This window comes from Musca autumnalis, unplaced genomic scaffold (genome assembly GCF_047663935.1).
Source record: "Musca autumnalis isolate F117 unplaced genomic scaffold, ASM4766393v1 scaffold_5, whole genome shotgun sequence".
NCBI lineage: Eukaryota > Metazoa > Arthropoda > Insecta > Diptera > Muscidae > Musca > Musca autumnalis.
The window spans coordinates 84,147,926-84,166,026 of NW_027412088.1; the positions used below are offsets into that span (position 1 = coordinate 84,147,926).

At 35.4% G+C, this 18,101-nt stretch overlaps 1 protein-coding gene across 1 annotated transcript in view; it reads right to left on the bottom strand.

Moving 5' to 3' along the window:
* The window catches only part of sha (shavenoid), a 136,467-nt gene extending 131,607 nt beyond the window's left edge, over positions 1–4,860 (bottom strand). The window contains exon 1 of the mRNA XM_073988547.1: positions 3,805–4,860. The gene's annotated coding sequence lies outside the window, so the exon portion shown is untranslated. The remainder of the gene's footprint in view (positions 1–3,804) is intronic.
* Positions 4,861–18,101: the final 13,241 nt, after the last annotated feature.

The window sequence follows — 18,101 nt, forward strand, 5'->3', positions numbered from 1 at the left end:
TATAATAATCTTCCTAAGTAGTAATTATCATACGCATGGGGGTCCAAATTTTAAAATACCCCTTGGAAAAATTTTTTTGCCAATTTTTAAACAATTCAAAAAAATCAATGGCTTGTTTTCCTAGGTTTTGTAATTTTCGAGATATAGAAGTTCAAATTGACTTCATCGGGTGGTTCCTGAAAATTCCAGTCATGACATTGGTCCATGAGCATATATCTCAAAAATGGTAAAACTTATAGTACTTGCGCAAGAAGACAAGAGAGTGCTTGGTGTGTGTTGAGAAAAAAATTCTTCGAAAGATCTACGGAACAATCTGTGTTGACGGTGAATATCGACGTCGCATGAACCATGAGCTGTATCTGCTATACAACGACACCAGCATAGACAAACGCGTCGAGATGCAACGATTGCGTTGGCTAGGCCACGTTAAAAGAATGAGCTATGAATTGCTATATGATATTACGAGACGATACGATCACATTGTAAAGGCGATTTTTAACGATTTTTGAAAACAAATAGACCAAATTAACCCTAAAAAGCCCTTAAAGATCCCTTTTAGTGACCCGACGAGGGTTAATCTTTTAACAAAAATATTCCTCGCATTCTTGTCAGCAAATTTGCCAACGGCACCAGATTCCAAAAGTGGAAGGATTCCAAGGAATCCGAGATTTTATGTCCTTGGTGACTTATAGTGAAATTCAGTACAGAACATTTTGCCTTTGACATCAATCTTTTCAAATAATGCTTTGTAGAACAGTTTAGCATAAACTCAAATGAAATACATGCATATATCTGGAGTTTCGATAAGCGGTTGTTTTCATGTCAGATTATCTTCCTCTAAACCTGGAGCATATTTCCAAACCTTTAAACGGCGGACTTGTTCGCGGAAAAATCATTTTATTGAAGAAAACATCTAGATTGTTATAAGAAATTTTGAAGTTTTCATAATTATCTTGAAAATATTCCATATTTTCAGCATCCAATGCACTCGATTGTATCCGTGGAGGTTGTCTGTGTCATATTCTATCTTATTGTGCAGAAATATGACATTACTGCGCGACTCCTATTGATATTCCGAGATGTTTCAATTATCTGTCATTTTAAATCCTTTTACGCTGTTATTTCGGTGATCGCGGAATTATTTATAGGTCTTCTTTGGTGAAAAATAATTAGAAAGCCTTGCTTTATCGACTGAAAGAAAGTTCGGCGTTAATATCTCAAAAATTCGCGAAAATAAAATGACTGTTCTATCCTGATGACCAAAAATAAATGCCTATTTTTCATAGTAATATCGGAAAATTGATCAGAAAATCATTTCGCGAAGAGCTAGAAACATAATTTTTTCTGTGTTTGATACGGAACATCATAGACTTTAAATCCCCACAAGATTAAAAACGCAGATTCATTCGTTTTGGGATAAATAGGCTAACATTAACAAAAATTTAGGTGTTCTATTCTACTGACGTGGAGTGTATTACACCTCACGGTGCTCTTGAAACAATTTTAAATGGAAGGTGCTTACACCTCGAAAGTTTTTGCGGATTCTGAAACTATAGATGAAAAAAATCAAAAAACAAAAAAAAAATCGCCGGAGCGTTTTTAAATAAATCGCGATTTAAGTTGACATTTTTAGTTGTTGTTTAGGTTTTCACTATTTTGCTTAGAAACCGCAATTCATATCAAAAAGGAACTAAAGAAAATGTTGTAGCTCTTAAAATTCTCTACAAGATCGACCTTTATGGTATTTTCGTAGTTTTTACCATTTTTGAGATATAGAAGTTCAAATTGGGACAATGCACTGACTGTATCGCCCCCCTTATAAAACAATGTCATGAAGGGTGCGCCTTAACTAACTTTTGATAAAAACCGCTCACACAGGGAAAGTTTTTGTGAATTCTGAAACAGCAATGTTCATAGATGAGAAAAATCCAAAAACAAGAAAAAATCGCTGTAGGGATTTTTAAATAAAGCGCGGTCACATTTTTATGTGTTTTTTAGGTTTTCACGATTTTGATTGGAAACCGCAAATACTTCCAAGGTGTAAGCACCTTCCATTTAAAATTGTTTCAAGAGCACCGTGACCTAGGATGTTTGGTATTGAAAATGAGCCATATCGGTACATGCTTTGATATAGTCCCCATAGAACGGTACCTCCCGAGTTTCAGTATTTTGAAGGATGTGGCCCCAATATACCACCGGAAAGGCTGAAATTTGGTAGTTAGTCTTCGTAGAGAGTACTAAGCTTTCCACCTGAAAATTGTAGGAACAGGTCCTCGCCTTCATATAACCCCCATAGAACGATATCTCCCGGTTGCCGGTATTTTGAGGATTGTGTCCTCAATATTCCACCGAAAAGATTGAAATTTCTCGGTATAGGTCTAAGTTTTCATATAGAACACATAGAACGGTACCATCCGATTTTCAGTCTACGCCTTCATATAGCCCCACAGAACGTTACCTTCCGAATTCCAGTATTTTGAAGGTTCAGGGCACAACCTTCAACAACATCCTACCGAAATTGCTGAAATTTAATATTTAGCCTTCATTGGGGTTTATACCTAAAATTCGTCGGAATAGGTCCACGTCTTCATTTTCTGTATTTTGAAGGTTGTGGCCGCAATCTCCCATCGAAATGGCTAAAGTTTGGTATTTATCCTTCATCGGGGGTATAAAACTTTCCACTTGAAATTTTTCGGTATAGATCCTCGTCCTCATATAGCTCCCAAAGAACGGTGCCTCCAGATTTTCAGTATTTTGAAGGTTGTGGCCTCAATATCCCACCAAAATGGTTGAAATTTGGTTTTAGTCTTTGTTAGGGGTGTACAACTTTCCACCAGAAATTTGTCGGTATAGGCCCACGTCTTTTTATAGCCCGCATAGAACGGTACCCCAGATTTTCGGTATTTTGACATTTTTGGCGTCTATATCCTAACGAAGTGGCTGAAATTTTATATTTAGTCTTCCATGTCGGTATAAAATAGTCCAGAAGAGAATTTTTTTGTATAGCTCCACGTTTTCATAAAGCCCCCATAGAAAGGAAACCTGCCGTTTTTCGCATTTAGAAGGTACGATTTTCGGTATTTTGAAATTTTTGGCGACTAAATCCTACCGAAGTGCCTGAAATTTTGTATTTAGTCTTCCACGACTGTATAAAATAGTTCAGAAGAGATTTATTTGTATAGCTTCACGTTTTCATATAACCCCCATAGAGTGGGAACCTGCCGTTTTTTCGTATTTAGAAGGTATTAGCCACATTATCTTACCGAAATCTTTGAAATTGTGTTGTACGGGTTCACAGATAAAATGGTACTACTGTAGAGACTGTAACAATTTGTTTTTTGTTCTTTGATTTTTCTCATCTAGGTGTAAGCACATTTTATTTAAATTTAGTTTAGGCGCAACGTGCATATCAGATATACATACATAGTTTCCTTTTGAAAAGTGTACATTTATTTACCTTCTCAAATTACTACAAAAGCACTCATAAACTGTTTAAGCTTTGCAAATGAATTATACATTTTAAAATAAGATAGGCAAGTCTTCAGTATAGCTTTGCAGATTTCCAGAGTAAATTGAAGAATTAATACAATACATCGAAATTTAAATGTGTTTAGAATATATGCATTTCATTCAAAATTAAGTTTGTTGCCATATATTTTCCGATTTTTGTACATGGGCGAAACCACTGTGCAACATTTTTTTTTTACTTTTTATACTATCCTTTATTATTTCCATAACTTAGATATTTATTTATCAGTTCACACTTGACTGAAATTAATGAAAATATTAAAAAAATATACTCACTTCTATAAAGATATAAAGAAGAATGCAGAATTGCTGCCGGTGTTACTATTTTTTAAAAGTTTCCTTATGACGTTTGCACAACACTTTTTCTCAACAGCCTTAGCTGTTTAAACCAAACTGTTTCACTTTTTTGTTTTTCCACTGGGCAAGTTTCTTTAATAATATTTTAAATTTATTTTCTATGTTTTTAGTTTTAACAAATTGTAATATGTAAATTATATGTTATTAGAATTTCTAAAAAAATAAATGCACAATTTTACATTTTAAAATTTGAGTAATAATTCTGTTGTCAATTAATCGTTTACACGACTTAAGTTTAAAATTTGTTTTTGTACAAATATTTTTATACGCTTATTTTTTTAGTATCCTGGTGTTTAGTTATTTCTCCACTTAATTTTGCATACTCTTCATTTATTTTTCAATATTTAAACCACTATTATCCAAATATGGGCCTATTTTCACAATATGTAATTAATAATTTTCACTAAACACTTATTTCTTGTTATATTCTTAAAATATAATTAATCTTCTATTCCAAAATAATCATTGAGAACATGTCAAATTATTTTTTTGGTTTTTTGTTTTGCACACCATAATTAAATTTGTCATTAATTATTTTCACGCCGAAAAATTCTTCACCTATATTTTCACTCAACCGAATTTTGGAATTAGGACAGTGTGTCACTAATATTTTTGTTTCTTAATTTTCCCTTAGGACACCTTCTTTTTCAATTAATGACTTTTAATTTCTTTTTTGTTGTTTTTGAAACATTTCTTTTCAATTTCTTTGAATTTCCTTCATATTTCCGTTTTGTGTGTCGTATTTCACGCGTGTTTGTGTCCATCAAGGTCGCCGCTATTAGACTGAATGTTCGTTTTCTTTAAGCGTTACTTCTTCATTGGTCTAGTAGCTATCTTCGTTAGTTCGTATCATCGTCTTCATAATTATAATCATCATCGTCATCATGATCAATAAGAAGAGTCACACGAAAGTAGTTGGTTGGTTGTTTCTGTTGCCGTCATTCAAGCACACTTGTGCGCATGCGAACTACGTCTAAGAAAAATCTAATGCTTTACATTGTGTCTCAGCCAGACAAGGTAGTCTTCGTACGAGACAAGTACGAAAGACGACATCACACACCAAAAACAACAACGGATTGCAATAACGAAGTTTTCAATTTAAGCCAAGAGCTTTTCTTTGAGAGAAACGGTAAACGATGAAAATGCACTGCTAACCAAAGTAGCAACAAGTGAGACAATCGTTGGTCGTTTGTTTGACTTAACCAAGCAGGTGCCGGGTATTGTTAGCAACTCATTGCTGCCGGTAATACGATTGCTTTTACGGCTAGTGTGGATCGTTTTTCGTAGTTTTCTTAGTTCACTTATCTCTCGGGGAAGAGAAAGTATTGACCATATTTACGGACTCTTCTTTGGACCATTACATCATTGAGAGAACTTTCTTTGGCGGGGGCTTATGATTGTTATTAAGAGAACTTTTTAAAGTAAGAGAAGAGACAGTAACGTTAACAGAGACAGCTTAAATACTGTTAAACCGTTACAGTTATGTTAAACAAAATATTGTTTAAATACTTTCCGATAAATCTTTGTCAATATGTGCTTTTAAATCGTATGCATGAATTATAGGGGAGATGAGTGATGTATCAGCAAAAGTATAATTTCGTTATTACCACTTCTATATATAAAACATAAATTATTGGTTTGTTGGTTCCGCATAGACTTCAAAAATGTGAACCTAGTTTTGTCGATAAGCTTTTTAATTCTAATTAGCAAGTTAGAGGTATTTTTGTCCGAAAAAGTAGCTGAAGTCAACAAAGTAGCTAAAAATGTAGGCATATGGCACCAAATTTTCGTAAATAAATCTTCTGACCTCTTGGAACCTTAAATGTCGAACTACCCAGCAAAAATACTCATTACAAATTGACCTACTTTCTAATTATTTTAACAAGGGCATGCCATTGGGAATCAGTACTTATTTTTGGCAACTAAAAAGTAGGGAAATAAGTAGTTACGACTTGAAGTAAGCAGAGAGTAACTACTTATTTATCTACTTTTTAGTGCCCAAAAAATAAGTACTGATTCCCTATGACATTAGAAAGTAGGTCAATTTGTAATGACTATTTTTGCTGGGTACAGCTATTATTGTGTGAAAAATATTATTAATAAGTAAAAAAGATATACCCTCAGCCTATGTGAATTGAAACTTTCATCTACGGATAGATCGAAGGTATTTAGGGTCTTTTCAGAATTTTGTGGCCCATTTTGGACATTTGAACTTGCCGACAAAAATGTGGATTAGCATTACAATTCAAAAGTCTTACGGAGGAGGTACTTGAAGGAATGGACCGAAATAGTCCATTATGAAAGTGGAACCCATTTCAGTGGGTCATCGTATAACTTTTGGACCAGTATGCTAGGAAGCATGGCCTTGTCCACGGAAAACATAATATCGCTGAAAACAGGACCACAACGAACAGCATCGGTATACATTTCCAAAGGATCTTAGAACAGACCCTAAACTGCACTTAGGCACAAATGTTGAACTTTTGTGGGGGAGGTACCTGAAGGAGTGGACCAATATGGACCATTTTAGAAGTTAAACTATATTTGGACAATATATTAGAAGATCGAAAGTTTGGACTAAATTGGTTGCCCCGTTCAAGAGATATCGTGCATACCATTTTAGTGACATTTTATTAGGGTGAAGTAACGGAAGTTGTGGACGAGTATTGCCTATCTTCGAACTGAAACTAAGTTTGCACAAAATATGACGAAGGCCAAATTTTTGCCCAAATCGGTTGATCAGTTTGAGAGTTATAGTGCTCTCCAGCTACTACATATGGTGCCATAGGTGGTCTTTGACACCTTTCGGGCTGTTAGGCCAAATTTTATACCGAATCGGCAGATTCGTTCTAGAGTTATCTTCAAAGGTGTTTTTTGAACCTTTCAAGCTATTTTCTCAGGAAGTGTGGACTTGCCCCTGATGAAACTTATACCGTCGTATGGGGGGCAGTGAATACAAGTTGTTACAATAAAAATCAAAGCGATTCGAGAGCAGGTCCTAAACTGGAGTGGACCAATTTAGTCCATATTGCAACCCCATATAAGTCTGGTAGGAGTGTAAAGTGCGTACAAATTTTCCGAACATTTTCGAACTTTTGTGGGGGAGGTACCGGAAAGAGTGTACCGATATAACCCATGTCGAACTTAAACTAAGTTTGGACAAAATATTAAAAAAGGCAAATTTTGGAGAGAAACGAGATTTATCATGCGCTCCAGCCCGCCAGACGGACGGACGGACATGGCAAAATCAACTCCAAATTGTCTGAAACGGAGTTCGTTCAAACAAACATGGGGTCTAAAACCATTATTTCGATGAGGCACATTTTGCCCGTATGAAAGTGTATATGAGGAAACATCAAAATTTTTTAGTACTCCATAAAATTTTTTTAAAAAAAAAAAAAAAAATTTAAGCTACATGAAAGATTTTTGGTACATAGATTGGGAAAAAATTCCGATTCTCAAATCTGTTCGAGATACTAATTTTGGTTGTTGCGCGCAAAAGTTATGGGGGTTTTAATTCTGATAATAAGAAATAATATTATAATAAGAAATAATAATTTAAGAAATAAATCTTAAAACAACGCGACTCATTATATTGCGAAACATTGTTAATTGAGGGCTTCTTACGTACTATATGATTACAGAGGTCCCATAACATTAGTGACTAAGTTGTAAATTTTCGCGGAAATTAAGAAAGCATTAAAAATTGCTTGCTTGCAACTTGTTTTATTAAAATTTAAGCTGTTTATGCATCGGAAAAATATTTTAAAAATATGTACGTAATCTAAACAACGTGACGATTCAAATATAGAAATCTGTTAGCGGTTTGCACATTTTAGCAAAAACAAAAAAATATATTAAGGGAAGTTATAAAATTTTTGTAAGAGAAAATATTTTTCAAATTTTTTTGTGAGTTAGTTGAAGAAAATGTAAGAAAATTAGGTCGGTGTTATTCTTCTATTTCAGTTAAATTTCACGCAAAAAATCACGTTTTTTATTCTAATCACTTCTCGAGTACACGCTAACATCTAGCGGAAGATATGGGTAACGTTCAAATAAATGTTGGGTTCCTTTGAATGCGGTATAATCTTCAAATAGAACTGTATCATTTGAAATGCGTGTAAATCGCGAAATCCTCAAAATCGCTTGATGCGCACGCGGTTTATAAATACGGCTAATTCTTCTCTTTTAATTTGTACACATTTGCCAGGATACACTTTTTATGCGCATCCGATTTCAGTACCAACCGTGGAAAAATACATCGATCTAATCCTATTTCGATCAAATCCATCAAGAACGGTGGATGTAGCATCACACACTATTTTTGGGATAAGTCGGATACAGCTACCATGCCACTACATTTTTTAAACCGCTGTTTTCGCAAAACCGCGAGTGACGTGTCAGTTTTTTTATTGACAAGAAAACGATCCACAGAAAATGCGACTAAATCCGCGACATTTTCAAAAACATTTTTCGGTTTTTGCAGTTGCTGTTTACGCGGTTCTAGTGGATGGATTTTCACGATCTATGATTTATATGATCCGGACCGCCGAAAAACTAAAATATCGCGGGGTACCAGCACACTCAAAAGGATATTGTAAATACTGTATCCAAAAAATATGTTTTTAGAAAAAATATCGCCCTAAATTTTGGCCTTTGGCAGTAGATTACTCTGCTGCTGTGTGGGCTACATAGCCAATATGCATATCAAATTATGCGTAATTGCGAGTACTTTAATCCTATTAATTGTTTTTTGAAATACTCGAATGCGCGTTCCAGTTAAATTAAAACTACTACTACTTTTACTTTGGACATATGTCCGTCATTTGAACGGTTTAATCAGCAATCAAATAGTAACGTAAAAAACATCGTTAGCTTCAACGTTTTTTTCCTATTTTTATTCATTTACGCGGTCATAACTTCCACGCAAATTAAATTATTTTGCCAAATTTTTGAGCTTTGTTCAAAAACACTTGAATTGATCTAGCCATGGTCATAGTTACTGGTAAATTGCAATAGTTCGCGTGTTATAATAGTGCAAACCTTGGCTTCATGGAAACTAATTTTTTTTGATATTCACTCATATACCCTCGTTAGCAATATTACACAAACGTAATTCATTTCTTATAGATATTCTGACGTCTACCATGATTTCAAAAGACAGACGGACGGATTGATTTAATCGAATTGTATGCTGGTTAATAACATATATGGGGAATTCTGAATGAAATCGGACACTTTTGCTAAAAGTTGTTTTTCATTAACTTTATTTGTTGATGCTGCTCCTCAGCAGTATATTTTCAGATTTTGTTTTTTAACTAAAGGTTCCTTCTTGACTAAGACGATTCTCAAAAAGACGATTTCTGTAAAAATTATATGCAATGAAATACTCAGAACTTCTTTAATATTGGTCCAAATAGATTTTTTTATCAGCTATTTTACTTGCGCTCTTTGACTTGATTTTTTTTGTATAAAACTACGATTAATTTCAAAAAATTTAAGTTCAATGGGATTCGAAAAATTACTACTGTTTTAAATAAATAAATAAATAAATAAATAAGCATTGACAATAGCATTTATCAAAATATTCCATATATTCCATTTTATCAGTTCAATATAAAAAATCGATAAATATTTTAGTCAATATGTGAAATATTTTATCAGTTGTATTTTTACTTTGCGATCAAAAAATTTTATTGAATTTCGTCAATTTGATAATTTTGTTTTATCGCCGGATATTTTTGTCTGTGTAGGTCGCAATAATAGTCCGATCAAAGCGAAATTTTAAATAATGTAAGAGTATATGACAAAGAAGAAAATTGCAATTTATGATGGCGATCACATAATATTTAGAGGGTTAAATGGGCCACATCTTTTGTGTGAAAATTTTGAAAAATTTTAATATACACGCAGAAAAATATATGCTAGAAATATGTTTGGATCCAAACAAATATTTGTTTGGGACTGATTGCAAACTAATATATGTTTGGATCTAAACATAATTTGTTTGTGTCCAAACAAATATATGTTTGCAACATTTTGTAACATATCTCAATTTTATATGTTTGTGTACCAACATATTTTTTATGTTAGAACATATATTTTTATGGGTGGAGAGGATTTTTGTCAAAGAGAGTAACAACAGGGCTCTCGCAGCTGCGGAATGCTGGTTTATAATAAAGAGCTGTGTGCATGGTGTAATAGGAGACGCAGACGTTTTGTGATGTGTGTGCGTAAAACACGTGTGTTTCGTGCTTTGTTGTTAACCAACGTAGCAAGCGAAGAGGAAAAGAAAAAAAAATTGTATTAATTATGTTGGTCTTTTTTCGTCAGTGTTCTAGAGAACATCGTCGAGTAAAGAACGGTAAAGTGAGTGAATAAATCAGTGTTTGTCTTTTTTTAAGAAATTGTGCTTTTAGTAAATTAAATGTCCAATATATTTTATAATTGAATCAAAATATTTTAAAATTAAATATTTTATTGGACAAGGAAGAAATCGCATTTAATATTGGTAATTACATCACTATGTTTTTCATATATATACATACATACATATGTATATTTGAAATATGGATGTACCTATTTATTACATTATACAATCATTTGATTCCAGATGCCCATTTCGCGCTGACGATTTCAACTTTGAAGAAAATGTGATTTAATTCACAACTAAGGAGAAGCGTTCAACGATGTTTCTATATAATTTTTTCTTTTTAAAAGTGCGACTTTTTATAAGTTATTTCATTCAGTTCTTCTTTTATTAAAGTGTGTTATGTATTTCTTTGGAATTTTGTATGTACCTACATATGTGTCTTTGTTGATTTGCCTTTTTTCTATGCCCTTTAATAAAAACACCACCACAGTGAACGCTTGCTGAGAGCAAGTGAACATTGAACCCTTGCTCTCAGAAAGCGCCCACTGGTGCGTGTGTTTGTTTTTTTTTTGTGGCTTTTGGGTTTGTATTTGTTTGCATCCAAACATATACTTTGTTTGCACCCAAACATATATTTGTTTGCAGGACCCAAACATATCTTATGTTTGAGACTGCTTGCAAACAAATATATATTTGCTGCACAATATGTTTGGGACATATGTTAGAGAGGCGATTTTTTTACTGTGCGTACAGCTTATATCTATATTCCTGGAAGAGACATTCCGGGCAACTAAGGTATACTTGGAAGAGGAACGCTTGACCTTTCTATTGATGTCAATAATGTTGGTGTTCCTGATAAGATCCCAGCAAAAAAAGTCATTACCAAAAAATGACTTTATTCAGTAAATTTTGGCAGTAGTAACTACTTACAAATTGACCTTAAAAGTCGTTATTTTTACATAGGGATGTCTTAGGAAGGAAGTACTTCCATAAATATGCTTTTATACCCTCAGCATTTATGCTAACGAGGGTATATACACTTTCATACGGGCAAAATGTGTCTCATCGAAATAATGGTTTTAGACCCCAAGTATGTTTGGACGAAATGTGTTTCAGACAATTTGGAGTCGATTGAGCAATGCCCGTCCGTCTGTCTGTCTATGTGGCTGGTTGGTGCGCACGATAACTCTCGAACGGATGAACCGATTTGGTCCAAACTTTGGCTTTCGTAATATTTTGTCCAAACTTAGTTTAATTTTGAAGATGGGCTATATCGGTCCATTCCTTCAGGTACCTCCCACACAAAAGTTCGAAAATGTTCGGAAAATTTGTGCGCACAATAACTCTTGAAGGGAGTAACAGATTTGGTCCATTCTTTGCACATCCTGAAATGTGTACCAGAATTAGATAAAGTTTCAATATGGACTCAATTGGTCCACTCCTGCGGGTACCTCCCACACAAAATTTCGGAAAAGTTCAGTTTAGGGCCATCTCTCGAATCGCTTTGATTTTTGCTTTTAGAACTTGTATTCACTGCCCTTCATACGACGGTACAAGTTTCATCAGGGGCAAGGCTATACTTCCTGAGAAAAAAGCCTGAAAGTTGCAAAAAACCCCTATGACACCGTGTGAGCTGTTTGGAACGCAAGATAACTCTCGAACGGATCTGCCGATTCGGTCCTAAATTTGGCCTTAGTAATATTTTGTCCAAACATAGTTTAAGTTTGAAGATAAATCGGTCCACTCCTTCAGGTACCTCCCCCACAAAAGTTAAAAAATGTTCGGAAAAATTGTTCGTACGGCAACTCTTGAAGGGAGTGGCCGAATTATTCTAAACTTTACACATCCTAATATATCTCCCAGATATAGATCAGTTTCAAATATGGACTATATTTGTCCACTCCATCCGGTACCTCCCACACAAAATTTCGGATAAGTTCACTTTAAGATCTGATATCGTATCACTTTGGTTTTTGTTGAAGCAACTTGCATTCGCTGCCTCAATTACGATGATAAAAATTTTTTTAGGGACAAGTCCATACTTCTTGAGCAAATAGCCCGAAGAGTGTAAAAACCCCCTATGGCACCATATGTTGTGGCTTGAGATCCACTTCCATAACGGTCAATGTCGATTCATTCCTTTTAGTATCTCCTCCGCAAAACTTTTGATCTTTAATCCTAATCAACATTTTTGTCGGTTCAAACACCCAACATTTTAAAACCCCCTAAATACATACGTTTTTTTGGGAAAAATATTGTTTCAATATACACAGGCTGAGGGTATATCTCTGTCGGCACAGCCAACTGATACTTTTTTACTTGTTAACATACAGCTTATATCTTTACACCTGGAAGCGTCATTCCTGGCAAGTAAGTTGTACTTGGAAGAGGAACACTTGAAAATTATGTTGGCGTTCATGATAAGATAATAGAGTTACAGCCTAATTTACACAGTTAATGTAATTATAAACCCGCTAAAGATCGAATTTATGGCTCAATAATCACGAAATTTTACACGGGCTAAGAGTTTAGGTAGGAGAAGATGCCTACAATTTTGGATGATGATCTGATATTATTAAGCGGGTGAAATGGACCATTACACAGTGGATCCAGTCATTGGCAACTCTGGCAACCCTGAAAGCTAGAAAGAAAGAAAGAAAAGACGAGTAAAATTAATTGATATGAACTGGAAAAATATTCGTCCTTCATACAGATATCTATACAATATTAAATTATATTAGTTTCATTCATGTTTCTATTTTTTCTCAAAATTTTGTTGTTTCCAGTATATTTTCAAATTTTTCTATTTTAAAAATTAACGAGAGAGAGACCTGCCAAAATAACTTTTTGGTATACAGACTTTCCGGCACGCATTTGATTTTTGTTTCTAAATTTGTATGCGAATCTGAAACGATGGACAAGAGATGTAATTGCAATGAAAGAGAAGACAAAATTTGCTATGATTTGAATGTATACTAGGCGTTACACCGTTTAATTTTCATTCATATTTTGCGTCTTGTGAAATTCCAGTTAGCTGTATGTTTTCTTAGGTAGGTCATCGGTTTAAAATTATCCAGTATTAATATGAGCTGTCATCTAGTGCCAGACTTTAAATGGTGGGTCGCAGACTAAGGCTGTCCTAGAATATGGTTTCTACGGATATATTAGGGTATAAGTCTGTTATCTGACCACGTACATTAATATCCCAGCAAAATTTGAAGGAAGGGGTTTCATGCGATGACGTGATTTCATGGCATCTTTTGCATTGGTTCAAACGAAGTCTTGAAAGATCCGATCTTTTCATTAGCATTTGAACCAATGCAAAGGAAGTCGTGAAAGATCTGATCTTTTCATCAGCATTTGAAACCATGCAAAGGAAGTCGTGAAAGATCCGATCTTTTCATTGGCATTTGAACAAATGCAAGGGAAGTCGTGAAAGATCCGATCTTTTCATCAGCATTTGAACCCATTCCATCGATCCAATAGAGATAATTTCTGTGTTTTTATTTATACACATTTTTCCAAATATATAAGATTAATTATTTACAATAGGCTTGATGTTGTCGGAGACTCGAAATCACAACCAACGTTGTTAAAACTCTCTTCGTAATGATAATGTCATTGCAAAGGATTAGTAAAAATGACATGCCAAGCATTGGTGGAAATGACATGCCAACGCATTGGTGAAAATGACATGTCAAAGCATTGGTGTAAATGACACGCTTTGGATCCATAAAATTCATCGATCATATAAAATTTATCGATGAAGATGCTAAAAAGATGACATGCCAGCTCACTTGCATCCATGATTGAATGGCATCTTTGGGGTCGAATATTTTACTGGGATAATTTACTTACTTAGCTGGCCCATTACAGAACATTTGTTCCATAGACCGAACTAAGAAAAGATCTCCAATTCTCTCTGTTTTTCGCTTTCGTTTTTGGAATACCGCGCTTTTTCATTTCTTCATCCACTTGTATGCTCCATCGAAGCTTAGGCCTCCCGATTCTGCGTGCACCGCTATGTGGCAAGTATTCATACGGCGTTTTAGCGGGTTCATCATCGTTCATTCTTATGATATGGCCTAGCCAACACAATCGTTGCATCTCGATACGTTTAACTATATTCATGTCTTTAAATAGCTTATATAGCTCGTGGTTCATACGACGTCGATATTCACCGTCAACGCAAATCCGCCCGTAGATCTTTCGAAGAATTTTCCTCTCAAACACACCAAGCACTACCTTATCTGCTTGTGCAAGTACCCATGCTTCGGAGCAATACATTAGCACGTGCAGTAGTATCAGCGTTTTGTATAGTGTTATTTTTGATTAACGAGATGTGGCTTTATTTTTAAATTGCTTATTTAAACCATAGTAGCATCTGTTGGCCAATACAATTCTTCTTCTTATTTCACAATTGATGCTGTTTGTTGTGTTTATGGCAGTACCGAGGTAGACGAAGTCTTTAACTACCTCAAAATTATAGGTACCAACTTCCACAGTTGGTCCGAGCTCTATGGACGCTTTGCGCGTCTACACCATCAATTTGGACTTTTCGCCGCTTTCCGTCAGGCCCACTTTAGCAGATTCTCCTTCGACCTTCCTAAAGGTATCAGTTACTTCATTCACTGATCGTCCTATGATGTCTATATCATCAGCATAAGCAAGTAACATGTGGCTATTGGTGTAAACTGTGCCATTTCTTTTGACATTTGCATCTCGTATTATCTTTTCCAGCAAAATGTTGAATAGGTCACACGAAAGGCTGTCTCCTTGTCTGAAACCTCTTTTGGTACTGAACTGTTCGGAAAGGTTCTTTCCAATTTTAACTGATGACCTAGTGTCAGTTAAAGTCATCTTACAATGCCGGATGAGCTTTGCGGGGATACCAAATTCAGACATTGCATAGAATACCTTTGATCGGAGGGGACTGTCGAAAGCTGCTTTATAATCGACAAATAGGTGATATGTGTCTACATTCCACATTCTATACCACCTTCTGGGATTGGATCTGTGGTATCATCGTCTTCGATTCTATTGGAAACCAGCAGATTGGAAAAATGTTCCTTCCATATTCTGAGCACGCTATCTGTATCTGTTACCAGATTACCTTGCTGGTCTCTACAGGAGGATGTGCCTGTACCAAAGCCATCTGTTTGATGCTTGACTCTTTGGTAGAATTTTCGGACTTCATTCTGGCTCCTGTACATCTCGATTTTCTCACACTCCCGCTTTTCCATTTCTCTATGGATTCCTCGGTGGAGGTCTCTAGTATCCAATTACTGATTTTGCGGCTGTTTGCATGAAGTGGGCAATGTTTTGCCATTGTCCTGATATGTTATCGGGACGAGGAGTGCTTTGATTAAGCAGTTGGGCCAGTCGAGTGGAATATGCTCATACCATTGTCAGATATTTTACTGTGGAGACTGAATTTCCCGACTGTTGGACCAAAGATATTCTCCTTTCCAATTTTGGTATTAAAATCGCCTAGTATACCTTTAATGTCATGGGCAGGGCAACGGTCATAAGCTTCTTCTAAGCGCTCGTAAAATATATTTTTGGTCTGTTCGTCCTTGTCTTCAGTGGGAGCATGAGCGCAAATAAAGCTGATGTTGAAGAATTTTGCTTTTAATCGAATTGCAGCGAGTCTTTCATTTACTAGGGTGAAGCTGGAGACCAGATATTTTAACCTCCCCAACCAAACTCATGCTTTGTGTCATGGCAGTTATAATACAGCGCATCAGCTTTAGGTGTTGTTGTGACGGCTTTCCCGTTCTATCGTATTTCCTGTATGGCAGTAATGTCGGCCTTGAACTTTTCAAGTACATCTGCCAATGCGTAAACTGCACCTTCTCTATAAAGAGAGCGAATATTCCAGATGCAGATTCGCAGATCATGGTCCTTAAAACGTTTGCGGGGTTCGTCAACTTTAGAGGGGTTTGTTTTTCTTTTCATTTGTTTTTCAATAGTAGGCTGGTTTTTCTAGGGGAGGGTTACTAACCCGAAGCCCAAACCCAAGTTTTTAACGTTCTTATGGGTGAACGCGCGACACATGTTAGCTCACTACTTTTAACGGGTGTTAAAGGCAGTTCTCTAGGTGACACCACGGGGAGGTCAGTGTCCACTTGAGATGAAAGAGGGACCAAGATAAATCCTGGTCTTTGCCATGTTAAAACCGGTCAGGACCGTTCCTTGGTATCTTCCATCCCCTACGTCACCCGCTGGGATAATTTGGATCAATGGAAAGGTCAAGATTTTTTCTTCGAAATATGGCTTACGTGGACCGTATATCTCTATATTAAAAAATGTACAAATTTTCAGACAAAAATATCGGTCTTTTTATACCGCTGAGGCGACATTTAATATTGCTATTGTATATAGATGAATTAAAGAAATAAAAAAAAAAATAAAAAAAAAAAATTGGTGGGTTTTTATGTTGTTTTGGAGATTGTTTTGTTTTCCCATGCCTATTTTTGCATTATAAGATAATCTCTACTTTTGTTCGTGACTTTTTGTATTAACGGCATAAAACAATTCTAAGGTAACGACATTAAACAGAGGGGAAAGAGGGGAGAATGCTACGCCCATGGCTCTTAAAACAATATTCGCAGCAGCACAAAGCTGTAAGCATGGCATTAGCTCGATATTTGCACTGGAAACATTTTTGGCAACTTTCTCCATACAAGTGGATCCACTGTGCATTACTTTTGTAGGAAAAATAAAAAATGGTATATATTTCATTTCCTGGAGGGCATCTACCGGCAAATTAGCCTGCATATGGAAAAAGAACTACTGACCTTTCCCCGTGTCTGCTAGATAACGGGCCTACTGCCCAATATATATCGGGTTTTGTGTAGAGAACCACATATTCCTATCATTCTACAAATTGTCTCTTTCATGCAAATTACGTGGAGTCCTAGGGTATTAATTACCTAATTGGATTTTCTATAAATATATTGCAGCATGGGGTAGCTTTGTCACCTTTTTTAAATGTACTCGGTGTCCTTATGTCCGATTTATTTATGTATATTTGGTCTATTCCAAAAAGAAACCTGATATTCAAAGAAAATTTAAAAATGTCAATTTTCCAATTTAGGAACGTTTATTAGAAATTTATAAAATATTATTGTCCACTAACCATCTTAGTAGGGGCAAGAGAGCCTTCTCTCCTATCAATGAATCAACCCCGAATCATGGTACCCATTGTTTATCACCTAGTCCGAACGGCGCGTCCTAAGACACCACCTTTAGAGAAGTATCATAGCTGAAATAAACACAAAGATGTAAAATTCTGCAGTCCAACAATAAAAAACGCCAACAACAATAATAGGCATCAGCACGGCCTTGTTGATCAATGCGTAATGCAAAAACAACAACTTTCTCGTTGTTTTACCCCCGCTTATTGAAGCAACAATCCTATGTTCGTATTCTTTGCAAAGCAAAGACGACATAAAAACAGTGGTGGATATGAAATTCTTTAGTTCGACTCAAATTGTAGGGTAATCAGCTTTAGGGCCATATAGCAAATTTCTCATTTTGTTTAATTTGCTGGATGGGCTTATTGACCTGTTTATCGATACAGAGTCGGCGGAAAAGGGAACTGATGAAGTTGTTTGGTGACAACTGAAACTATAGTATTCCCTACCCTCCGCCCGCAACTAATCAATTTCATATCCACTGTAAAACATTTTGTTGTTATTCAAATACTTGAATACAACAAAATATGGACTAAAGCTGAAATAAACACAAAGATGTGGAACCTATTTTATTTATGTGGTTTGTTTTGGTCAAAATTGTTTGTTTATGTTGACGATTTTTTAGCTATTTTTAGCTTTTTGAT